The sequence below is a fragment of the Salarias fasciatus genome, chromosome 20 (assembly GCF_902148845.1).
Source record: "Salarias fasciatus chromosome 20, fSalaFa1.1, whole genome shotgun sequence".
NCBI lineage: Eukaryota > Metazoa > Chordata > Actinopteri > Blenniiformes > Blenniidae > Salarias > Salarias fasciatus.
This window is the reverse complement of record NC_043764.1, coordinates 13,633,664-13,661,286: the sequence shown is the minus strand read 5'-3', so window position 1 is coordinate 13,661,286 and position 27,623 is coordinate 13,633,664. Positions and strand designations below refer to the sequence as shown.

Below are 27,623 nucleotides of genomic sequence, written 5' to 3'. Positions count from 1 at the left end.
ATGAGAACAGACTTCCCTTTCTTGTTGAACAGTAATTCCTCAATCATCTTCTATTCAAATAGTTTTAGTGAACTTTTTTGAAGCCATTAAAGCCACTTCTTTCTTTCAGTCCGATAACACTGTGGCTTTTTGTGTGTACACACATAGAATCTTCCCAGCTCGAAACAGCCTCCTCCAGAGCCTTACTCCCCAAAACATCCCTTTTATATTAGCAACCCTGCACTTTCAGCACAAACTGCTTAGCCAGGAACGTGTAGCACAAGAAAATTCTTTGAAGCTAATCTGATAAAGAATAATATTTGATTTATCTACTTAAAATTTTCATTAAATGATTTGAATAGAGACAATTATTGCTTGACCCACTCCGAGACACTTTGGAAGTGTTTCTTTTCAATTTCATCAAGTCGAGATCTGTGACGGGAACGTTCTCATTCTTTTATAGGCACAGTCTACAGTAAAGACAGTAAATGCTACTGTCTGTGATTGATGAATAAAACCTTCTTCGGTTACTGACAAAGTTTCTTAAAGCTCAAGAGTCTCACCCTACCCAGGTCTTAGGACTGAAAATAATACGACGCTCCATCTTTCAAAGATGTACTTTTCCTAAAGCATTGTTGATTGCCCTGTGTCCATTACTTGGAAGGATTATGATAATATTCCACATTGTGCTCGGCGTGATGCACAGGAAATTCAATACTCAAAAGGTTAATGCAATCAATTAGGATGACAAAGGAGTAAAGTAAAACCCTCCTGCTCGTGGAAAAAAAAAAGAGACAGGAGAAGAGAGGGGGAGAAAAAGGTATTGAAAGCTTGAATGGATCGGGAGAGAAAAGAGGCACTTGAAACGACAGAAAAATGGCATTTATTCAACGTGTATCATTCAAGGCCAACTGAATGAAAAAACACACAAAGTGTATACAAAAAGAGAGAGAAAAAAAAAAAGCTCTCAGATAGTGAATTGCATCATTCGGCACTCAACCAGTTGTAATTGAACAATACAGCAGCAATATTTTTGTTTGAAGGTAATCAGATACCTAAGCCAAGGAAAAAGTGCCCGGTACGAGAGGCTTGAGCATCGATTCATAATGCTCATAATGTTCTATGGACTTTTCCCCCGTTCTGAGTCAAGTTTTGTCTCAGCACTCCATTCCCATGTGCATTGTTGCATGGACTGAATATTAACAGCACAACAATTGTGTATGGGAGCGATATCTTTTGTTATTTAGATAGATGTTACAATGCCATACAACACAAAGGAGTCTCATCATTGCAGATAAATGGATAAACTTGGATGGCGGTATTGAGCTCTACAACCATTGTAATAATCCATATTACCTTTTCTGGCTCACTCTGTCAAAACGGTGATGTATTAATCACATTTCAGCAATCCTCCATGGCTAATGATAATGTTATGAGAGTCTGGGTGGCAATATTTCGCTAACGCCTGCAACGCCTATTTTCTGCCGATAAGTTGTGCAAGTAGAAAAGCTTAAAACCTTGTAATCCACTTAGGTAAGGCAGACTTACCTACTTCTGCAAACACACAACCTCATAAATCTACTGCACCTTCGCATTCTTAAAGACTGCCGTGCTTGGGGGAAAAAAAAAAAAAAAAAAAGAAAGAAAGAAAAAAGAGCAGATCCTTCATCCTACTTTGTTTGTACCGAATGAAGACATGTTTCACATTTCAAGCCATTGCACAAGTCACAGAGCGGTGCATGCACAGGCCCTAACAGATACTCGGAGTCTGCTCATAAGTCTCAATCACACTTGCAAGCACGAATAACTCCAAAAACAAAGCCTCAGTAACGTCTCCAACCTAAAATAATTTAGAACACATCTTTGAGAAGTAAGTTATTTAACATTTTATTCTAAAAAAGACAGGATTAGACTTATACTATTGACTTTGAGCCAAACATATGGCCCATTTATACTTTTTTTTTTTTTTTTTTCCAAGTATGTGGACACACAGACGCAATGGAAAGGCGGTAACCATGGCTTTATGTTTTGACTATGAGAATGCTTTTTTTTCTTCTTTTCAGGGGCACAACTATGTAATTTGACCTACATCACATTTTTCTGTTTGGGCATTTTCAGGTCCGGCAGCCACGTCACAGAAACAATGGGCCAAAATGGGCTTTGAAGTCAGCCCTGAAAGAAAACGGAGGGGTTGACACATGAAATGCCCTCACAGCTGGGCTGCCCCCAGTCAAAAGAAAAACAAATACTTTGAATGTGAGGGGGACACGCCGCTCCTGTCTGAGCTTCCTAAGGCCCTGAGCCACCACCGGGAGGTGGGCTTTCACGATATGCCGGTAATGATGGATGGATTGGGAAGAAAGTCTATTCACATGGAGATGTTACATCATAAATATTTACACAGGGCTGCCGTTTCCATGTAGCCTTTGCTTGTTTTGACACACTGGAAAAATTTAAAGGACAAAACGTGTTGCAGGAAGAGAAGTGCAGAAAATGAGAGGGCAGCCTCTCACTTTGGTTATTATACCATACTGAGTGATACAATAATGCTAAATTGAGTTTCATGAGTTGTTGCTCTTTTTTCTTTTTTTTTTTTTTCCCTCAGTGAGACAAATTATCTTTCCTACGGCAGACTGGTGGGCTTTATTTACTTTTATCCATGACTGAATGAACTTCTGTTTATTAGAGAATCATTGCCCTCCTACACAAATCCTGAAAAGCCAACAAAACACAAAACAAAAGAGTCTCGGTTTAAATAATCAGTCATTATCAAACACGTTACATCCTCCACATCTGCATACAAGTGCGAAAGTACTAGAGCAGTGTTTAAAGTTACAGAAAACATTTGGGTTTGTAAGAGGTGATCACTTCAGTTAACTACCAAACCCACATCAGTGAAATTGTTCACTGAGAGCAAAGAGGAGGAAGAAACCAATGCTGCTAGTAAGCAAGCGTGTAATTTCTGCTCCACGAGCTCAATTAAAACCCCCAATCTCCCCAGGGATCGTCTCTGTAACCAATGAAAACACATTTGGGCAGCTTCATACTTTAAATTTCTTACCACTGTCTGAGAGACCAGCTCTTTTACAGATAGATGAGGGGCCTTCTATGGCAGCTCGCTCCACGCCGGAGAGCCAATAGACCTCCATTACTGGTTGCATCAACACTTAATAGAAACCAGTGAAATAACTCTAGTTAGTTATGTTGCTGTTATGCGGTTTGTAAAAGAGACAGAGCCTTGTCTGCATTCGTTTTGTGTTTTTACTGGCTTTTTGTTGCAGCCTGTCTAAAGATGGATTTTTACGCGAGTTCACCTGCGAGAGACGCTTCTACGGGGTGAATGCAGCTGCGCCGAATGCCACCCGACCCTCCCGCAGCTGCTAATTATCGTATCTGAGTGGAAATCTGTGGCTGGTGTCGTCATCGTGTCGTACGCCGGGCATGTATCTGGGGCTCTGATTGATGCAAGGAGTGTGTCTTCTCTCTGGTATGTGAGTGACACCGGCAGAAACAAAGCAGTGCGCGGTGTAGCCCTCCACCTCAATTCGCGGCCGTGCCACCTACCCCCCCACCCCACCCCACCTCCGCAACAGCCCCCGAGTGATAGCGAGGGTCTCTGGTTTGACATGAGACAGCCCAGACTGTCACTTCTGAATGTTTAGATCCCTCTTGACTAGGAGGCCAGGGGCAAGGGCTGTTGTATGCATCCTCATGACAGACTCCCACATCAGCATTGTGCTCATACCGGCTAACATCATTAGCACAGAGGGTTTCATCTCAGGGAGGGAAAAAAAAAGCAACGCAGTTTCTTCAAGTCACAAGTCATTAGTGTCCTCTCGAGAGTCAAATTGTACAGAGGCAGATCTTTTTTTTTTTTTTTTTTATCAGCAACAAAAGGTTTTATACTCTTGTTAATTTGGTGGATGTCATCTGTACTTAGATGTCTGTGTCTAATGTCTGTTACAGTAATAAATGCCATATAGTGGAAACATTATATTATTTTGTCAAGATGACAATGTGGGATGTTACTGCAGCAACATCTAGACATAAAACAGGCGTAAAAGAGCGTCAAGTTACAATTAACAACTGAGATAACAAGAACACAGCACATAAGCTCCAAACAGAGAAACAAGGCCAATGCTGCTGTTGCTTTTTTGTATTTTTCAATTGAAATGTAAAGCTTTTACAGCTTTGTAATGTACCCATTCATGTGAATATGTGTATTTTTATACCTTTAGAACTACAAATCAGCTAAGCAATGGCTAAATAATCATATTCTGTCAAGAAACAGAAATTCAAACAATTAGTGTCTATATGAAATGTTAATGTCAACTGTACATTGTTCTGGGTTTTGGATCATTTCAGCCTGGCGGCATTTCTAACACACTGTGTTCAGAGTGCATTGGATTCAGTATAGATTCCTCATAGTAAGACAGGGAGAGGAGAAGACAGAAAGAGAGAGAGAGAGAGAAAGAGAGAGAGAGAGAGCGCGAGTGAAAGCAAGAGAGGCCCTCTTTGGAAAACAGATACATCAGTGAGCCTGTATAGTGTACAACATTGCTGTGAGTTAATCAGTTGGAAAATAAAACGGTGGGATTCTAATAAGTCATTTGTCAATTTTTACAACCCCCAGACACATTGATCCATGGGGATTAATGAAGATGCCTGATATTGTTGGAGATATGAACAGGGGAGATGGTGGGGACAGTAATCAGTCATGTTGGGGATTTGTCCTACCTCGTTTTCTCTTCCTGGGGAGTCACTCCATCGAGGGGCTCACCTCATCTGAGAAGGAGAGCAAAGGGAGAGGAAGGAAAAAAAAAACATTAAAAAGCCAGGCACTGATTATTCCAATGTACATACATGCACACACAGATTCGTGAGAAATCCATACATTTACCCAGCTCGTGCAATCTGCAGTGGCTGACTTAATGTAATGAGCCTCAAGATGATGCAAAAGGCAGATGTGTACTTTTGTTCGCTCCTGTCCTTTTGATATAGAGAATAAAAGTGCAGAGACACCCAGGCCCCTCGCCCCAGCATGGGGAAGCGGATTGGTGACTGGGGGAGTTTGTAAAGCCCACTGAAGCGTGGGGAGTCATTGTACAGAGTACAGTTAACTATGTCTCTAGTATCCCTGATATAATTCATAAACAGACTTGAAATCTAAGATGAATGTTTTATTAAATGTCTCTTACTTCTGAGGCTGGGCTCTAGGAAAGAGTAAATCTCAGTATGAAATGATTCAGTTAAAGGTTTATCATATTTTAAGGGGGTTACGTGACGGAAAAAAAAAATATGTCATGATGATTCCTTCTATGTACTGTGGGAACAATGATAGGCATGTGAAAAATACAACATAGTTTTAGATGTATGCCTTTAACCACGGTAAAGAAAAAAAATGCAGCGCCTTATATGACATCCATTAACAGAGACAAAGTGTTACATCAGGACAGACACTGACTTTGGCAGAACCAGTTGAGTCACTCTTAAATCCTCTCAAAAGTTTCCTAACCTTGAGAGCCCATGCATCCCAGAAAAAAAAGTAATAATAATTCTAACCTGATCTTCCTACTTATTTTATATCTCCCCTCAGCAACCTAACTTCTTCTCGGCAACAGTGCAGTTATTAATTCATGAGGCACTAATTAGTTCTTTGTTTAATTTTGTGTTAAACAGACTGACCGGAATGATAACGACTTGCGCTGTAGCGCTTCGGTCCCATGCCACTCCTGTTTGCTACAACAAGGGAGCATCGTGCGACTAGCATGATGAACCCAATTCCCTTCTAAGTTGCACTTCATTAAGTCAAAATGTGACAAGGAGCTTAGAGGAAGAACTGGCAGATCTGATCATACATAACAATGCAGGCCCAGTAAGTTTGAGGGGGGGGCAGCGGGGGGGTTGCTGGTGCAGGAGACGGGGTGGGGTGGGGAGGCAGTGGATTCCAGCATGCATGTTGATAATTTTCTATTTTTAACCCTTGGGGGCCGTCTTTCATTTTCCTTTAATTGTTTTTGTTCGGAGCTGCAGTGTCCTCTTTTTAAATTGCAGCTCCTATCAACTCCCCTGATCAACCCCCTGTGCAACATTGCAGTCAGACAAGTAAACAAAAGGGTTGCCCTTTTCCATGATGTACAGCAAATGCTCCAGTAACATGGGTGACACTTGCCTCGTGCACATACACACACACAGAGATACAGTGAGTGCGGCCACATGCGAAACACCCACTCATGAGGTATAGCTAGGCGGCAGGTCATGCGGTGACAGTGAACTTAAAAAATAACGTTTTTGGCCCCGTAAGTTGAAAAACCTGCTGAGTGGAAACAAAGGTAACCGGGAAATGCTCATTCACAGTACAACAATGCATTAAGGTGGGTCCACCTGCCCATATTTTACATGCCTTTTTAAAAGATGTTTTTGTTGAGAGCTGTATCTGAGAAATGTGTTCCATAAGACTCTCAAAGGTGTATCATTATCTGCAGAGCCGATGCCAAGTTTTCTGTCAAGAAGCGTATAATTAATTGTCCCAAAAATGTTCAGTACTTTCAAAATAAACCTAACCTAACCACACAATGTGGCGTGACACGACAGCGTATATTTTCGCGTGACACAACCCTGCATCTCGAGAAAAAAGAAAAAAGAAGAAGAAAAAAAACCCACACAGGAGGTAAAACCGTCAGTAAACTACAGCCACTGACTTCATGCATGTGACAGATAGCTCTTTCCTTTGCACACTGGGAGTTTTTATTTTTTTTTTAATTTTTTTTCATTGCAAATCATCTGCTGACAAGCTCCGCTAAGATGTTTAGCCTCTCCAAGTATCTTCCCACCGGCTGAAGATATGATAAAATCAAAAAGCAGACAAGTAATTACACTGTATAATAGGCAAGATTGGCATTTTCAAAATCATTTTCATGTGGATGGAAATGACATTGCATAGACTATTCTGTATTCACTGGTGCAGATAAATAAACAAGGCATGGAGAAGAAGGGGGGCATACAGAACGCACAGTACAATGGCAAGCAGGTCAGTAATTAGAAACTCTGTTTGCACAGTAATAATTTTAATATATTCATCAGGAAACAGAGCATGCCTGGCATGATAAAATCCCATCAAGAAACATATCCCAACTGTCTTAACCTTTTAAACAGACTGGCAGCACATTGCAGACAACCTCAAATGTGAAATACAGCTCAAAAAATACACATAATTTGCGACTGCGTGCAGTTAGATGCATCCCTACGCTTTGAAATTAAACGATCATCACCTAATATTCTGGCATAATGAATATGCAACTCTTGCATCACACGGTGATTCTTACATATTGATCAGGGCGAGCAGGTAAATGTGCACCTGGGGTTTCTGACCTCTTTCCCCCAGGTGTGAACAGGCTAAAGCCCGCCCAGCACCAAAACACATTCTCCTCTGATTGTGTGAGTGTTAAGAAGTAACACGCGTGTGTAACCTTGTTTGTTATTGAAGGTGGCGGTGATGATGCTATGGAAATTATTGCAAATTGCTTAAAAGACTCCTGACACGTAGAAACCTTGACCTCCACGTGGCATTTCCCAAAGACGGAGGAATGCGTAATTGTTAGAGGAAATCAAGGTGGAGCACGAAGGTAATCACGACGAACGACATATTTACACAAGTGAGAACAGCTCAGAGCTATTCATGTATGAAATATACGGCGGCTTGCGTGCGTTCATATTTTAACGCCGCATGCCCGCTTAATGCAAACCCGGCCCACATTAAATGAGCGCCGTTCAAACTTAAAGAGTAAACAAGCTAAGCTGATAAATCGCGCCGTACCGTCTCAATTATCACAAATTTTAATAACAGGAACCGACAAACAGGCACTCGGCTGAACAGAACAGTTTGAAATAATAACCCTCTTTTGCTGTAATGACTGCCAATCCATTGTTTAAGTTTCCTGATTTCATTTCCTACACATAAACTCAGAAACTTACAAGTTTACGTGACCTCATTCTCCGTGAAACAACCTCTAATTACATGAAGTGGAAGCCGCAACAAGAATACACTTCTCAGTGAATTGGTCTCTGCTCGCTGTCCTCCAGCCTGCTCAGAGTTTTTAAACACACTGCAGAGTGAGCAACTGATCATTTACTCATGCATATTTGACAGCACCTCGTAGGCCCCTTTTTGTTCTGTCACTTCTGGCTCCTATTCTCCCTTTCCCCCCAGGAGAGGACAGAGTCAGGGGCTTGAGGGCAGCTACCTCCACAGTCCTGCTGTCCCCTCCTCGCCTAATTTTTGTTGTCCGGCCCTTTGAAACCTCAATCTCATGCAGAACCAAAGAATGGTGATCCATGTGCAACAAGTGCCGGTGCCATGGAAACCCCCGTTTTCCCCCCAAAATATTCCTTTTTATCCCTTTTGAAGACCTGTCACCAGGCAGAGCAGGCATCACACGACCCCGGGCCTGGCCATGACAAAGCCCATTTTCTGCCCGCTCCTTGATTGATTAAAAAAGACTTTTTAGTAAAACCATGTTAAAGGACACAAAAAGTGACACGCAGAAGAAAGGGGTCTCGGGGATGGCCCAATCAGACGGGTTCCCCGGTACTGCCGCACGAAGGGAAAAAAAAAAAGGAGGCAATATCATAATCGGCACAAAGGAAGGGTCAGGCCAAGCATGAAACTGGACTACAATGGTAATTACTACACTGAAAGAAGAAGTTTCAGATTTGGAAGGTGCCTTACATCAAACTACACACAATATAGTTGTACTCTCATATAAGAGGAGTGTGTATTTTCCCTCCTGCATTATTAAATATAATAGTGTGCGCCTTTATGGTGACTGACAATAAATGGTCACAAACCATAACAGAAATATCTGGGCAAATTCAGACTAGAGTATTCCTGCTGATTATTACAAATGCCTTTTATATCATCTGTCTGCCGTACTTGAGAGAAACATTATACACGTCGAGTTGTGTTTCATGTCTGATACGGATCAATAGTCTATACATGGGACATTTTACTCCTCCAGTTGACCTGAGTGACAAACCATTTGAAACAGGGACTGAATGGCCCTGCTCCCCTGCACGGCACCAAAGGGAGACCGCATTACTAATTTATATCCAAAGCACCGGTGGATAAGGAGAGGTCGATTGTGTGCAATTTTAGGTTTTCTTTGGAGTTTCTGCCTCACGCAGTGCAAATTTAAATATGTGACACATTTCAGTGATTTAGTGGCTGAAGAACAGGAGAAATAAGTTTGTATCTCTTGTTTTCTTGTATTCATGTTGCAAAAACAGGGAGGCTTTCTCCAGCTTTATAGAAAGGAAGCCGCTCTCTTTGTTTCTGTGAAGAGATGTGGAGCAGATATTTACCAAGACGATAGGCAGGGATGGGGTTGGGTGGGGTGCAGAGAGGAGGAGGAGGAGGAGGAGGAGGAGGAGAGGCATGAGAAGCGTCCACACATGAGCAATTAGTATTCCAGATCCTGATGGTTCTAAACACAAAAAGGCCTCACCAAATCCCCACGGCGGAGGTGTCAGACGGAAAATGACGAAAATCTGCTCCTTGACAGGGAGTCATTTATATTTTAGCTTCGTTCCATTATCTTAACGAATCCATCATCAGCCAATGCAATATTAACAGCAGAAAATCAACTCATTAGATCCAGGGGGATTTAATCAAGATTGCAATCATGTATGCGGTTCCTGGAGAGTTGGCTTCTTCTTTTTTTTTTTTTTTTCTTTTTGGTCCTTTCCACGTAATTGCCGCATCTCAGATCTTAATAAATTATTCTCGATCTGAGATTGATGCCTTTTTTTTTCTGCCTCTCACGCCATGCACTCACTGTCTCCAACTATAATATTTACCATAAACATTATTATGTCATGGGCACACAGTTTAAAATGGCCTTTAGCTAACTCGCAGAAGTAATTGGCTTCTCCATTTCTCTCTCGTTTCCTTGCTAATTGCCCAGTGATATTGCTAACAGTTCCCTGTGAAAGAGAGAAAAGGCCTCTTTTGCACAAGCAGGGATGTGTTGCTAGGGTTTTTTCGAGCTTTACATGTGGACATAGAAAGAATTCCCCGTGTTTGATATTGCTTAACAAGACATGCGAGCAGATGAAAGAACATTCCACTTTTGATATGTAAAACTTTATGTGAAACCGCGGCAGCAGAGAGAAAATAGAAAGAGCTCAAATTTCAGGTGGATGTATTTTAGTCTTGTTTCTCAGAAAAACACTTAGCAGAAAGGGAGCTGCGCCAGACAGAAAACTGACACAGACACATGATTCTGCAAATCTTATTCGAGGCATTTTAGCAGGCAGCTGAAGAAATGCTCCGACTGTGTAGCAGTATAGATTTACTTCTCCAAACCAAATAAATGCCTAAAAACAACTCTTCACACAACACGATGAGGAGCTCCATCACCTAATAAGAAACTGACACATAATATTCATCTGAACACATCAGAGTACTTAAAAACACACATTTCTATGTTTAAAAAAAAAAAAAAAATACAAAAACAGAAATTGTTGTACCTGAATCACTTGATCAGCTTGAGGGAAACACTCGGCCTGACCTGCAGCCTCACTCACAGCATGAACAAAAGACATCACACAAACCCCGTAGCAAGTTTCTTAAAATGATCGGTTTCACTTCTGATTTGGAGATGTGCGTGGGAAAATTCCTCTTTAGCTGCCAAAAAAAACTGAGGCTGCATTCAAATCGAAGAGCGCTGCGATCACGTGTTGCATGCGGCCGTGAGGGACGGTAGCTGTTTATCAAAGGGTGCACACAATGGGAGAGGAAAAAAAATACAAATCCAACAAGAGGAAATGTAAAAAAGTGACAGAATGAAATTAAAGTTTCAATGTTTTATGCGAGACTCTTCTGGTGATGCACGTTCGCTATTCTCTGTACCTCATTCATGCGGCGACAGGGCTTTTCCCCCTCAGACAGGATTAACTCCTAACATGTTCAACATGATCCAAAAGTGTAAAAACTGTCAGAGAGACCTTTAATCTGCCTATGGAACAAAGCCTTTTGTACAAGGACTAACCTGACCTTGTCACTGCAAGTTTAACTTGCTGTCTGTTAGGCAATATAAAGCCCAAGCCAGCTCTTCTCCTCCACTCAAACCCCCCCCTCCCCTCCTCTCTCTCTCCCTATGCACAGAATCGGAGGGGGGTGTAACTACAGCACCAAATGCTGCGTTAATCCCCGTTTCTCTGAGATGGCCAATAGTAAATCTGAGCCCTCTGTAAACCAATCTCAGAGTTTTTTATCTTGATTTATTAGATTACGTGTCCTGGGTCCCTGAGCACATGCTACACACACTAATCCTAATCGGAATAGACAAGTATTAGCCCAGTTCAAGGGGAGCTAAACAGCAGCGGTGGCCAACTTTCAGTAAGAGGGAAACTACAAGCTTATAGGCTTGATGGGGCTTTTTTTTTTTCCCTCCGTTTTCCTTTTTTCTCCGCTTACATTAGTAGAATGAGTGTGTAATTAAATACATAAATCCTGACACACCAACCCTCAAAAGGCCTAAAACCACTGAACCCCGTCCAGTTTGGCTTTCTTTTCCCTGTACAATGAAGTTACTGAGCCAAGCCCAATCATTTGTATTTTTCTCAGATTTTTAACAGAGAGCAAGGCAAACATGAAAGTCCCATTGAAAACAACTGCAAGAATTAATTTTACATCTCAGTGAATTCAAGGCAGTGTTGTCAAATTATAAGCAACAGGGCTACGTAACTAATTTCCCTTGGTCCAGAGACTGTAAGTAATCGCTTTTCATCTGTGATAATAAATCGCATATAATTAGTAAGGTGTCTCTTCTCTGTTTGCCTTTTGCAGGCGAACAGAGGCATCTTGAAACGTCAGAGCCGGTCATATTATAGTTGCTAAAACCTCAAAATGAGACGCCGGTGTCAGGAATATGGTGAAAACCGCCGCTGTCACACTGTTTTCGACCAATCGGGCCAGCATGGATGGCAACTGGGTACGGCTGGATGGAGTCCATGTGACACATGAGGCCAGGGTAGGGGAACATTAAGAAGTGTCTGCTTGTACACTAATGCTGGTGGCAGCTGTTAGTCTGCCAAAAACTGCAGCAGCAGCAGCAGCAAGGATATCCTGAAATACTATTGAAAACCGCTAAACCTCCTCCTCGCTGATGTAAAGCTATACAGCTGCCCGGCGCCAGCACAATCACTGATCAATCTGGGAACGTTAAAAATGGAGCCAGGTTTGTGCGCTAAATGTGCAGCTTTTGAGCCGGGAAAGTCAGGCCCGTCGTCTCAGGAGGGCAACAAAAAGGTTTTCGTCTCGACTTTTTTTTGAGAAAGCGCGTACGGCAGCTGCAGCAAATGTATGCCTGCTCGTGTGTTTCTCCATGACTACATGGAGATTTTCCTTTTTTTTTTTTTTTTTGTGCAGCATCACCAGAGCGCAGAGGTTGCCCCTGCCCACTGCCCTCAGGGGTGACAGTGGAGCTAAGGGAGATGTGACAGCCATGTCTGCTCCCTGTATGTGTTTGTTTGCCCCTGAAAATGAGACACCAATCTCACTCCAGCCCCCTGGGCATGTTTAGCTCTGCCTCCACCGCATCGCCTTCATCTGATACAAAGTGGAAGTCCACCCGATAATAACATGTATCTCCGCTGGTGGGGTGAAAGTGGATACATGCACACTTCAGAGCATGGAGAAAAAAAAAAAGAAAGAAAATTGATTGATTAATCCCTTCACTTTTCTGCTTCAAACTTAGCAGGAAGACTGACAGGAGTGAAAAATGATTTTCCTGTATTGTTTAAGCGGTGTCAGGACACAGCAAGGCGTACTTTGAGGTAATGTCACCATAAACAGGCCAATATAGCGTGTAATGCGTTATGTGAGGCTGAAAAAAAAAAAAAACATGATCCAGTGCTTTTGTACGCCGAGTAAAAGTGAGGAATAGATTTCCTTTGCTCTTGTGTTTTGTCCTTAGACACAAGTGTCACCAAGTGTACTTTGCAAGGAATATTCATTTCCTTAGGATGGCCTCGTCAGCCTTGTGACCCAATCCATATCCATTCTGTCCTGTCTGCCCTCCCCAGTCCCTGCCTCTTTTCTGTAAGTGGCAGATATTTCACCTGCCTATCAGTTTCCCTTTAAACGTGCTGCTATATGCAGGAAAGGCGCCCATATAGGGTCACTGACTGTCCTCTACAGGGCCCTCTTTGAAGCTACTATCTGCCTGTCTCTGCTTCCCCTCCCTCTATCACTCAAATTACAGTGTGTAGAGGTCACTGGTAGAAATGGGTTCAACAGAGCTGATTAACTTTGATCTAGTTTTACATATTATTGAGGTGGGAAAAACTACAAGCCTTGGGTGGCTCATGACTTAAAAAGTGAATCGTAAATTTAGCCCTCTCTAATTTATATTTACAACAGGGAAATAGTAGGGTTCTTTAATTTTTCTTCGGAGCTGGGAAGTGTACTGAATGCCTGACTAGAGAGCAAACTGTATATGCGAGGGTGCACTTGTGTATGCAGCCCACAGCCAAACCCAGTTTACTACCAAATAATGGGAATCAGATCATTTCCATGCAGAAATGTTCAGCGGGAAAGAAAGCAGCTGCTTCAGCGTGACGAAGGCAGGAGAAGGTTAAAAGGAGTCAATGGAGGCTAAAGAGACAGCAGGTCTACCGATGACAGAAAGAGTGGCCAGGGACTACAGTTCAGGACTTCTGGAAACCACATCAAACAGGCTATGGAGCGCTGCCAAGACGAACACACACCAACTGTTGCAAAAAAAAAAAAAAAAAAAAAGTGGATAAGGGGAAAAGAGGGAGAGGAAACCAATGGGAATTGGGAAAAAAATGGAAAGTTAGGCAACAAAATAGATATTTATGTTTGAAGATCAGAGGGAAATGGAGTCAGAAATTCAAGGACGTGCTGGCATACAACCAAAAAGAGAGAAAAGAGAAACAGGGAAGCTGTTGTTGCTACAGTATGTGCAATATGTCGCGATTATTATCAGTCTCAGTATCATTTGTAATTTCTCTCAACTGTACAGAGATTTCTGAGCAAACCGGCTTTCATCTACCTGTTTTTCTATTGACAACATTTTCCACTTCTCCTCAGAGTGTTTTTCTACAGCCTTCTGAAACAGGTATGAACATGCAGTTATATGTCAAAGAGGGATGGAAACACACACAGGCAGCTATAGGAATGTAATTACACTTTATAGTGAAACATTGAAAAAAAAGGTTGCACTGAACATTGTGTTCAGTGTTTCCCCTCCTTCCTTAAATTTGGTGTTAACAGGGGATTATTTATTTTTTTTTACTAAACTACATTACAGAAAATCTCAACATTAGCTTGTTTCGGCCTGAATCACAGCTCAGGCACACTGATGTTTAGATGCTTGGGAAACGCCCCTCAGAACATGTCAGCTACGTATAAGTCCACAAACCGGGCAGTATATCGCGTTTCTACCACAATGCACAAAACTGTTTATGATGAACTCCTTGTTAGGAAACTAAAATCTATGTCAAATTGTTATCAAATTAAAATATTCAGGTTTTATGGCTATGTGTGTGTTTCATACTTCAGTTTAATAACTGGAAAACTGGAGACAGTGTAAAAAAACACAGGAATAATCCAGGGAATCTCAGCTCAATGTTTGTAAGCTGTTGTGTACACAGCGACAGTTTAAAAAAAAAAAAAACCGAAGAGAAAGCCCTCAGGTGGTACAAGTACAAGAGCCACCTTTCCACCTCTGCAGAGATTCAGGTACACTTCGGTCTGAGAGAAGTTTGCCTTCAGGAGAGAGAAAAAGGGAAAGGGGCTGGTTTCTGACAGGAAGCCCTGAAGGTGAACTTTTTTCAAATGTGTTGCAGCCGGCAGTGGTTTCGCTGCGCCTGCAGGACGCCGTGTTGACGAAACAGCACCTTTCATACTCGGCCTGTGAGTTTAAATCCAGGTTGGCTTTATTACTGTGTGAAAACATTTTTTTTTTTCTTCCTTTTTTCTGTCAAAGCAACATTGCTCTAAAGTACAGATCTGGACAACTTGTATCAAATAAAAAACAGAAGATCTGTTCTTATTGTGAACACAGAAATATATGTTTCAGCAAACTTTTGCAATGTAACTGAATAATAAACAAACCATGAACAGTTTCACACTGAAAAGGACCGACTGTCTCAAGTGAAGTTTGGAAGCTAGTACAATATATTAGGATTGAAAGAATGTTCCATAAATAATTAAAATGTAAGAGCTTGAAGCCGTTCCGCTGGAACGAGCTGAAGCCTCTTTATGCGACTATCTCCTTTATCTAGTCTTTCCACAGTGTGTCCAGAAAGCTGCCCCCTCCCCTCCTCCCGGCCCGCCGTCAGGCCCCATTCTCAGGGCTATCAGGAACCAGCCACTTGTTCAGCACCTGACTAATACCCACTATAATGTCACTTCTATATTTGTATCCTGCTAATCTGCTCTCGGGCTCCAATCTTTTCCACTTTCTTGCAAATTTATCACTAGACTGAAAGACTGCTGCCAGATCCTAAGTGCCTCACCCTTTTAAATTAAATACTGGCATTTGTGATAAAGCCACTAAATTCCTTATCTGACTGACCTGAGGAGTCTTTCAAGGCAAAGTGTCACTTTTCCTAAACTGGAGCACTTGTGACGCCATACTCCCCACCCTCCGCTGTTACCACACAAACGCATGCATGTATGCAAGCACGCACACAAATACACACACACACACACCCAGAGACTGTTAGTTTTCTTGTCCTTTTTCAAGGACAGAATCGGGTCAAAAATAGAACAAAACACAACTGAGGCGCGTTGTGAGACACACCAGCACTTTTATGAAGTGGATCCATGAATAGATAATTTAGACGAGCAGAGCGGGGCTCATTCATAACTTAAACTACCTTGTTTTAAACTAATACTTCGCAGTAGTTGTGATTCTGAACCGTCACATGGCTGGAGAGCAATTTCAAAGCATAGTTTCTTAATATGTGAGAGAAGTATCGCAGAAAAATTTCAATACAGTGCTTCACTACCACTTACATGGCAAGTTATTCAATTACTCAGAGAGTTTATGTTCTTCAATATACCCGAGGCAATAATGTTGGATGTCTCTGTGTGTGCCTGGTACATTTTAAGTCCCACATAATTTCACCTAAACTAATACAGCTGAAACCACTCAAAAGTGTTTTTAATTATTCTCAAAGTGAAAGCTACCAGCAGCCGCTCCAGCTTAGGTTATCTTGTCCTGTGTTGGAGACCCGCAAGAAACCCTGGACTGTCAATAAATTTTTTGGTTCACTTCCTTCCCATTGTGGATTCATGGCCTAATAAGGCACTGTCTGAAATTCTGGGGTTATTTTGAGTTTGTGTGATAATGCTCACTCTAACTGTGTCCCTCTGTGGAGATTCAAACAGGAGGAGGCCGGCCAGGAACTTCCAAAGAATGGCAGCTTCATCAGATAAAAGAGAGAGCTTCAAGCCTGCGAACAATACTCCGACATCAACGACTCCTACTGCAGCTGCTCGACTCATCCCTCTTAACATTAACTACAATAAATGTGTTTATAAGCATTGACACAAACGACACTTCAGCTCATGCTGTTTAAAGCAAAACCAGTGCTGCAATATCTTCTGCCAAACACATACTGGAGAAAGGAAGGAAAAAAAAAATCTCAGAGCCTTTGGTCTTTTTTATTACTGCTCCTTTTGTTTTCCTGCATACATGAATTTTGGCCTTTTCTTCAGTTTCTAATCTGTTTTTGATATGGTGAGATGTGACTTCCTACCCGCGCCTGCTCCATTGTTTTCCTGCATTTTTCGAGGAATGGGGCTAAAACAGATTGTTCCTATGTAGAAGGTCAAACAACACTGTTATGAAACCAAGAAAATGAGACTAAAGTTAACAGCGTAAGACCAACAGGGTATTCCTTTTCCTGAGCCGTGACCTGTAAACACCACTCTGTTGATCTATAATTAAGAGGGAAAAATCTTTACTTTAGCACCGTGGGCTCCTCGCAGTGATACTTCCTCTTAATCTCTGTCTCCTGTGTTTATTTATCAGTTTTCAAAACTGTACGCTGAAGGACTCCTTGATTATTTAGACAAGACACAGGAGTATTTCCTGGGCCAACAGAGTGAAATCTCTGATGCAGGGATCCAAGCAGGCAGCTTGCTTAATACTTGACCCATGACCTCTCCTGGGTAATAATGCCTCCATATCTATCCTCACACACGTAGCGGCGCAGAGCAATCACATATTCAGATGCCTGGAGAGGCTTCACAAAGCCGTGAGAAACGCTGTCCAATAACCTGGGCACGTTAGAGAAACTTCTGGTGACAGCCGGCTTCTCCGGCTTATCAAAACACAACGCCAGAGCATCAATATGTTGAATTCAACAAGCAGGAAGTCAGAAAGCATATACACATTACCCATGTCCCGATCCCTGACCTTTGGCAAATGTTTTGCCCTCCTCGCCGCTCTCTTCAAACGGAGCCGCAGGAAATCAACATTTAGCACTCGACGCGGCACTGCCTGAGATCTGCACTGCCCTCTGGTTCACATCTCTGCCCTTTCCCATTTTTCTCACATTTTTACACTCATTCAGGCTCTCAGCTGTTCCTCGCTTTAGTCATACTCGCTTCACACAATTCAGAAAATCTGCCAGAAAAGTCAAGAGACTGCAAGCTGAGAGCTCCTCGCGCAAAAATAAAGGGCTCTCAGAAAAGATAAATAAAATCTCTGTTATCCAGCTGCCCTCCTTAAATCACTCCCAACCCCTTCAACAAGTGGTCACAAGCCGGGGCAAAGCAAACTCTCTCAATAGCACATGACGACCACAAAAGAGGATTCTTTCAGATTCCAAAACTGATTGCTCAAGTTTTACAAGTGAAAACTGGGCTGAATCCGTATCTTTGAACATAATTATAGTACGTCCTTGTGTCATCCTTCCTGTCGGTGAAATAACCGCCTGCTGCCCTGCATACATTCCTGGGGGAGAGGAAAAAAAACTACATTATGAAAGGAGGGGAAGTGGGAGGTTTGTTGGGCTTATTTTCATTCAATATTTCAGGATTTCAGCTTTTCTGTGAGAGGAAACCGAGAGAGTACACAGAGGCACCGCGTCGGCCAGCAACCACGTTTCACATATTCGCCGCAGCGTGGGGGCACGCGTGTGGACGGAAGTTTCAATAAAATAAGACGTTAAGCATTGTAAAAACCTGGCTGTTTTCCTTTTCGTGTTTTCTTAAATGAGGCTGAATCCCAGAGCTGCACGGCCTGCCAAAGTGACTTAGGTTTTTACTGTGCTGGCACAAAGTGCAGAGCAGAAATCTGAGGCTGAACACAAATTCATCTCTGAAGGCCCTGAACACTGACTTCCAGCCACAGCGCACCGCTGAGCATAATTTGCTGGAGTCACTCAACATGTGTTGCCCTGAGCCGGCCAGATTTTCAACCAGCTGCTAACATTAGAGCATTTTTAGCTTTTTTTTGGAGATTGATCAAATAAGCTGGGAACACCCTCAGCGGAGTATAATAGAAACGCTTTGAGTGGAGTTCAAACACCTCTCTAATTTGACGATCAGCTTATTACACGCTATCAGTCTTTGATCCACATTTAAAAACAGTATTTTTAGAGGAGATCACAATGATAGCACTCGCAGCACTTCTCAAAATAGGCAGAGACGTAGAAAAAGACTTCGCAGAAACACTTTCCATTGAGAAACAATCACACTGAGGTCTGTGAGCAGGCAAACAGTGTGAACACAGAAGCCACCGGTTCCCCTGCATTCATACAGCTGACAGTGTGGTGGTCCGACTCACCAAGACAATAAATCCACAGCCAGCCCAGGGACGGTGTCTGAAATCCCTACAATCAGGCGGCAGATAAATGCTATTTTGTGCTGACTGCATTGTCTCCTGCCTTTATTCTGGTAATCTAATGTGTGCTACATGCTCTTGGTCACCTTGACTTTGGTTGCCATAGCGCTCAACACAAACACATCCCCACCCAGAAATACACCAAATAAGGCTTGGGGGAAAATCTCATAATCAGACGGCACAGAGGGAGAGGCAGATATAACCTTAAATATATTGTAAACAGGTCAAAGCTATTCCTGTGTGTACATATACTGCGCTTGCAGGAGGTTACTGGTGACACACACGCACGCAGCCGGGCTAATTAGTATACAACAATAATTGTCCTAAGCTCAGCTATTGTTGACTCAAAGAAAATGATAATTGCATGGGCATCAACAGAAAATAAATTGAAGTTCTTTGGAAGAGAGAGGTCTTTGAGGACAAGTCTGTTTGTACCAAAAGTGACCTTTAAACACCTTCCTCCAACACAGAGGAATCAGGCTACAAGAAGGCAGCCGTCCTGTCTAGCTGTCGACCCCGGCAGATGTGAGTTCTGAAGAGTTCAAAAGAATTCTGCATGGGGGCACCGCCATTTACATAATCCTCCAGATATATTCCCCTGCAACCTAATCAAATTATTCACAAGTCTAGCCCCTAACTATGTAGACCACGCGATACACAGCCTTTCCATTACCAGCCTCTGCGCTTTAATCGTATCGAAACAACCAATGTCACTTTTCCCTTTAGAATGGCCGACAGACGCCGCAAACAAAGCGTCGGCCGTGTCTGACACACAAAGATCTCAGACAAACAACATCTTTTTCCCTCCCTTGTCCATTTTGTTTGGCATTCCTCATTGTCCTGGGATTTTTATGTACTTTTGAAGAATGGAGTGCACTAAGAGAAAGAGAATTTTATCACTGGAAGTACACAATCTTAAGACAATGGGACATTATGTTCAAATGATGCATTCAAGGGAAGTCGGTTGTTGTAGTAATTAGCAGCCCAGAGTTGGAGCTATTGAGAGCAACTTTGAAAGACAACTGCAGATGACACAAGGGATTTCGATAATCATGGGGTTGGGTCCCTCAAGGCCTAATCCGAAAAGAAGATAAAAACAGAAGTGCTGATTCGAAGCCAGTGTGATTTATGCAATAACAGATTTTACAAGCAAGAAAAAAAAAAACATTTTTTTTTCCCCCTAACTTTGTGAAATTGCTGAGGTAATTCCAAATTTCTAGATACGGTGAGCAGCAAATCTTTCAGATGGGACTGCAAATGAAACAAGAACAAGAGACGTAAACCGAGAAACAAGATGGAGTGTAACACTGTTACATGTGCTGTCTTTTCAAATCAAAAACAGATTAGATGCATGTGCAAATTTATAGTGCACAGTAACAAAAATGAACAAAATGCCGCGTTTGATGCTGAAATTGTAACGTTCTTTAAATACAATGCATCACTTCCACGCAGTAATGTGCTGTAAGTTAGCAAAATTTAGACACTTTGCATTTTTTCTTTAGTGCTCTATTACTCTGCAACTTTTCTTTTCGTGCATGTAGTACTTGAAATGCATTAGAAATACTGGGGTTTAGTCTTTACTTTTAGTTCGATTGAACCAAGTCCACAGTGAAAGCAGCAACGACTCGCTGTGGCAAAACCTGCAAAGATCTGCAGCTGAATGGACACAAAAATGTATTTATAGGATTATATTCTTCATCATATCTCAGGCTGGGAACCACTTCAGTCAGTTTTCCGTTTTCCTGCTGTGCTTTGACTGTCTCTCAGGTCTCTGTTGCCCTCTATGTGCTGTTTCCTGGCTTACCGACTGTGATACTGTGATTTTAGATGTGCTCTGAGTGAATGTGCTTTATCCCTGCAAACGCAGCCTCTATCAGACACTTATGGCGACGTGCCGACGCAGTCGTGTCTGCAGTGACACAGCTAACATTTCTACACTGACGTCAGAGCAGAAACAACCAGTTGTTTCAAAAAGCTGAAAAAAAATAAATCATGAAATATTTCAATGAATGAGACCAATCAGTCACCGTCTGGAGTCATACAATAACATCATTTTTCCCATTTACACAGATTCTATTCTCCTCCGATAATGTTTAAATTTTATTAGCAACTGAAAGGCACTATGAGAGAAATGTGCTGCATTGTTCACTTTTCACAAATATGACTAATTTTTTTTAAAAATGTCACGATGGTTTAAGAAAACACAAAAAACAAACAATATGTTTTAATAAGCGTGTGATCTCACTGCTCCTTTACCGCATCTGGCTTTGCATTGTTCCCGTCTGAGAAACATCATCCCATTGTTAATCAGCCTGTTGTTGCTTTGTGTTCAGTCTGCTGCCGGGGGGGGGCTAAAGGGTTAATGGATCAGCCAAAGTTTACATCCCATATGCGGTCAATTTTCAATGACTTCTTCTCCCACATTGAAATAAACTATTTTATGTCTCCAAATATGCAGATCATTTTGCTTAATGAAAGATGCTTGACGTCTCAGATCCAATTAATATGCAAATGTAAGTGAGGATTTATTTGTGACATTCTGTATGGGTGAGAGAAAACAAAAAGGCTTCTTAACAGTAACACTAATTGCTGTGACTGATTGTCACATATCATCATTCACTCTGAATCTTCTAAATACCAAAATTCAGATAAAAATTCTCACACGTACATACTTAGATATATTTATTTTCCTTTGTTTATTGGCTGGCCGTGCTGCACCGCCGGCGCTCTGTGTTTCACTCTGCAGCGACGAGCGTAAAACAAGCTCTCACCTTGTGCCGTCGTGCTGCTGGCGGATGAAGAAATGCAACATGAAACAAGAAGCTTTAGAGAATATGGAAAACGTCACATGAAAGGGTTTGACCACGTATGAGTAATTCTTGAATAAATGCACATAAACTGGATTTAAGTTTCTGTGGTAAAGGGTGGATTGCATTAATAATGTAGAAAGAGTAAGGCCAGTTCCTACCTCTGATTACTCATTACTGCTTTGTAAAACAATACAGTGAAAAGGCTGTACTAGCGCAGTTGTCACATATACACATTTTATGGCTTTCCCACATCCCATCTCCAGTCCAGCTGTTCAAAACGCCCGACTAATGCAATTCATCTTTGATGTGGAAAAACCTTCAATCAGTGATGTATTTATCACTGTAAAATAAAATCAATAATGTAACTCAACTATTAAAATCCTTTAATGGATGGAGCAATATACTTAGCCGTTTGCATCATCCTCAAGCTTTAATGCCCAAGGCACTATACAGAATGGGGCTTTCGTTTGAAGAACCGTAAAGCGTGACTGACACCTATTGTGAGATATCGCTTCAACACACACTATATATTAAACTGACAAATTTCTCCTGTACAGGGAGTTTAAGTTAGCGACCGCTCATTTAGCTGCTCGTACAAGAAAATATGCTTGGTTCTGAGTTGCACGATTTGAAGAATTGTTCACTTTAATGTGAAGTAACTTACAGCTAAGTCTGGGCTGTTGGAAGCACATGTTCCACATGTCTGCTACTGGACAACCTTTAGCATTTTACACAGCGTTAAGCGAAGCCATGATTTAGTGCACTCCAATTGAGAAACACTTCCGGCGCTGTAAAAACAACCATCTCCCACTTTGGATTAAAAGGCCATATGTCCTTTAACAAAAAAAAAAAAAAAACCTGCTGACTCGCAGGAGAGAAGACAAAATAAAATGATCCACTGACAACGCCTCTAATGCTTTTAATCTTCCTGTGATATCTTTACGGCTTGCTACCTTGCTTTGTAAAGCAAACAACCAGCCCTGTCTGCCTCGGTGTGGAGTTCAAGGAAGACAATCTGGCTGTAGACTGGAAATAATAATGAAAAACACAATAATGAAATGCACTTTAGGCTTGATGCTTGGAAACCGTGAGCGAATTCATCATTTTGTGATTTTTTTTTTTTTTTCCTTCTTAGAGGTGCACTGACTCAACACAAAAGCACATCTACATCTTCCGTCTCGTTCTTAATTAGAAAACAAGCAGCGGGGTTGATAATTGGTGTTCTTGCTGTGATTGCTTAAAACAGTGACCTATAAAAACCTGTCAGAGCAAGTGTTCAGGTCGTCATCTAAAAACGATTGTTTCATTTCTAGTGCGATAAGGTCTTCAAAGTTACAGCAGTGGTCAACTGACCTGGGTGCAGCAACACTGCTCCACAGCACAACAGCACAAAACATGTGGAAAACAATTTTTTTTTGCAGAATGATACTTCCTGTTTATCACCGGTGGAACTAAAATTAGTCATTATCTCTTGTCTGAATGAGACCGGGGGTCTATTTGTAGCCCGTTTTGGAAACCAGCCTAAAACCCTTCAGATTGATCCTGGAAAGGGACAGTTAACCCGTGACTGACACGAATGTGAACATACTGCAAATTGAACACATGCATGACACATTTTACACACATCTGCTGAAATGAAAAGGGAAAGTTATCATGCTGCTAGCAGTTCAGCGTCCAATCGAAAAGCCTGATTTAAAATGTTTTTCAGGGTTTTTTTTTTTTTTTTTTTTTTTTTTCAAATCCTCGGTGACCCCAAACATGATAAAGGTTTGTCAGTATGTGGTGACAGGCTTTCTTACATTTATAGTGTAATGCAATGTCTAAGTTTCAGGATTCGGATTTCTAATGCAGCTTCTGAACCGGGGGAAGTAAAATTAGATACTCGGGTCCACATGTCAGCAAAATAACTGTACTGCACCGAACACATGCAACACTAGATGGGCCAAACATATTCATACCCAAAGCTTAACAAGACCCTGCAAAGTCTTGAGCAAACGTATTGCTTGTGTCTGAATCTGTCAGTGTTTGTGTGTGTACTTGATGTCTGTTTGCATGCCGACCTAGCCTCAGATTGCTGTTTGAGGATGTAATTGCTCTGCTCCTCTCCTCCTCGGAGTGGCCCAGGATGGATCTGCGCGGGCTGTTTAGCAGTCAATGGCCGGTGCAGATTGTAAACAGATCTCCCATGAATTGCGGGTTTAGCGGTTTTGTGAGTCTCTAAACAAGGTTCTCCCGATAACGCCATTCTCTCCCTGACAAAATCAGCCACTTTGCTGCAAGGGTGTGATTTGAGAGGTGCCAGTCAATGTGATTGACACTATTAATCCCCCACAGGAGCAAAGAGGAGGAGAAAACAAACCATGCCCTTATAGAAAACATGTCCCTGTTTAAATCCTACTTTGGGTAAATATTTCACCTAACTGCTGCGCAGCTAGATAGCAAAACATGTTTTTGGTAGCTTAAAAAAGAAATTAGCTTGTATAATTGACTAAATTAATGTGATGAAACACACACATGCAAAGTTGCTGCCTTGGCAGAAACACAAACTGGGTAACTTCATGCTACATGGGGAGCTTCATACAGAGCATTCGTGGAGTTTCTACCTCATATAAACACCAGCTTCAACGTGAGTGGTTTCCATTTGCTCTCTAAATTCATACTTGATCTGTATGCTGTCGTCCTGATTAAGACCTGAGACAGTTGCACAGCTCCGACATACAAAGCACACTGTGGCTTTTAAATTATACATTAAGCTTTGCTGGCCAGTAGGAAAGCAAGTCATCAAGCATTAAGCACACATATTAATTTTCAAAGAAGCAGTGGTAATGGGAACATCCTGGAGACAGTAAAGCTGACTTGTTCGGAGCCGACAGGACATCCATATTAAACGCTCGCCAGCGATCTGCCAAAAAAAAAAACCCGATTCCGGACACTTTTTACACATTCACACACAGAAAAACACACAGTTCAACAAAAGCTGACGTCACGAGTCGGTCGGCGTCTGAAAACTAAACTACTGACGGAGCATTTCAATTTCATGGGGAACCCTGCAGGAGCTGTGATAAGGCTAATGACACGGCCAAGACAAACACCGTGGATCGCTGGAAACTCTACGGGGCACTTTGCACAGCTCTCTGTTTCCGTTTAGTACAAAAAGGACATTTCAATAAAGAAAATTAGAATTACACACCGAAATTGTGGTCATTTGATACTAAATTCTTTGATGCCATCTGGATTGCTTCCAATTTCATAATTGTATTCCAGCAATTAAAAGGGGCGTCTATGCAAAAGTAAGAGTGGCCTCAGACAGATTATCACATCTAAAGTGACGACAGTTTCAGGGATTCTCCAAATAAAGAGGCTGTTAAAGTCACAATGTGTTCGGACAGCTATATAAAGCAGCTACGCTATCCTGCTTATCCCATGTATCTTTTTCCCTGCAAACAAAGGAAAAAAGAGAAGAAAAGAGAGAAAACCCTGAGAAACTCCGGCCACAAAGCGGCATCTGTACCTGCTGTTTCAACATGTACAAACACAGACTTTCTACAAAGTCACTCATGTACTATAAGTAGAACTATGCGCTTGCTGTTCTGTCCATTGTGCAGCAGATCAGGTCTCCTTCATCAAAGTAACCATGAATACCAACTTTGATCAAAGGAAATGACTGCAGCATCTGCAAGATAATCAGAAACAATATCTGCACTGTGAGATCTGGCTTCCACATCTAAGTGACTTTAAGCACTGACACCTAATGATACATTTATTTTACAATAAACTCAAACAGTAGTTCCAGCGATCAGCGAGAACACAGCTGGAGCAGAAGCACCCGCTCTATCATTTTTTTTTTCCCTACAAACGATGTAAAAATGGCCCATTACGGCGAGGAACAAAGAGGATAGGCCCCACGTTAGAGCCAACCCCTCACTGATGCCCCAGTGACTCGGCCAGCCACTCTCCCAAGGCCTACTCCTTGATTAAATGCATAATCCACTACTCCCCATCCCCAATGATTTAGTGTGCCTTTAAATCAGCTTGCGCACACATAAAAACCTCAAATAAAAATCACCAAGAAAAACCATTGCACTCTAACTGTTCTATTAAAATGATACCCGGCCCAGCCTTTCTTCTCTGCAATAGCGTTTATTCCACATGAATGCATATCTTCATTTTTTTTCATAGGTATGCATATAAAATATTTAAAGTTTAAAATGTCACCGTTGAAACATCAAATGCAGGAGTCTCTCATTAATCAGCCTGGATTGAGGTTCTCTTTTAAGGTTATAACCCTTTGAAAGAGCAAAAATTACATTTTTGACCTTGAAGATGAGACAAACTCATAAACGTAAAATAATTTGCAGTTTAAAGGGGAAAGAGATATCGGTTACCTCAGCCAGCAGTGGCCTCGGTTTGTCGGGAGGAGACCAAACAAGTCTCATTTTCATATTTACATCCGAGCTGTTGAGCTTAATTTGAAATCACATCAAGAAAAAAAAAAAAAAAAAAAAAAAAAAAAAAAAAAAAAAAAAAAAGAAGAAGAAGGAAGAAACAAAACTCAGAGAAAACATCAAAAGGAGCAACTGACAAAGTTTCAAATCCGCCGGGGCTCGAGCTATCTCCAACGTGTGAAACGCAGACTTTTTTCTTGCAGTTTTATTAAATGGTGCATGACATTTTCATTACTCAAGGAAATTAAATTGACTAATTTTCTTACAAGCCGTGTACGTCTGCTATTTTAGGGAGGTGCACGGAAGAGAGCAATTGTTTCAACACCTACACAAAAGAAACGCAAGCGAGGATGTTCCCTTCCGAAGGAAAGTGATTTTCAAAGTCTCAATGGAAATGTGCTCTTTAAAGGGGAAGTTTCGGAGGTTTTCATCTTTTGATCATAGACTGGATATTAACACACTCAACACGGCAATCACAGCGTTAATTAGAGGTTCCTTTATTTAGTGTTTTCGTGCTGAAACAGATTATATGAACAAGGTTTTTGTGTGTATATAAACACGGTTCATGTTATATTAACACGTTGAAGGTTGTGAACAATGGCCGGGATTCAAACTTCATTTAGAATAGACTAGATAAAACAGAGTTTATATGACTCCTCAAAAAAAGCTAATTACTGCTGTAATCCAACTATACGCGGACTTTAAATGTTCATGTGAAAACACACCTGGATAAAGCCAGCGAGCGCCAATCTTTAGCTTTATGATAACAGCAAAAAGGTAAAAACAGGAGTTCAAACAGGCGAAGCAGGTTGATCGATAACCCTCAACATCAAAATACTCGAATTAATTTTCGGACACACTTCATGTTATTGACTATCACTGTGGTATTTGATACCGTAGGTCAAACAGAAACAGTACAAAACCCAGGATATGGCCTCACGTCATCATGGAGGCGACATGATTCCAACAGTAAATGATGCACATAAACCAGGACAAACAGAATCAGCATCAGCTCCAGCATCTGGAAATACAGCAACTGTTTTTGTAAAAATATGACAACACTTAGCTGCTCTAACTGGCAGTACAAACTGCGGAAGGTGTGTGCTGGTTGAAGTTGGCTTTTTAGAGTAGTTTTTTTAAAATTATTATTATTATTATTATTATGATTATTATTATTGTTTTCTTTTTTTAGATTTTCAAGTGTAATAGTTAAAAAAGCAAGCAAGAATTCATGAAATAAGTAGTGAAAAAAAAAACACCCTTTTTCTTGAGTTTATGCCAAATATTAAATCACTTCTGACGGGTTTTTGCACAAAGACAGCTTTCAAAGCATTTATATTTTTTTCCTCGCGAGCATCGTAATACCAAAGCGTGGTCAGGGAGCTGGATCCATCTCAGTATTAAAGATTTGGTTCAGTAAGAGTGACACTCTGCTCAGACACCGTGAGGATGTCTGAGGGAAATATGGAGTCAGCCAGGACCTCGACACTGCCCCTCCTCTG

General features: G+C 41.5%; 1 long non-coding RNA gene across 1 annotated transcript in view; it reads right to left on the bottom strand.

The window, feature by feature from the left end:
- Positions 1 to 3,793: 3,793 nt before the first annotated feature.
- The window catches only part of LOC115407504 (uncharacterized), a 74,530-nt gene continuing 50,700 nt past the window's right edge, over positions 3,794 to 27,623 (bottom strand). Inside the window, exon 5 of the long non-coding RNA XR_003933635.1 lies at positions 3,794 to 4,764. This is a non-coding gene — a long non-coding RNA (uncharacterized LOC115407504). The remainder of the gene's footprint in view (positions 4,765 to 27,623) is intronic.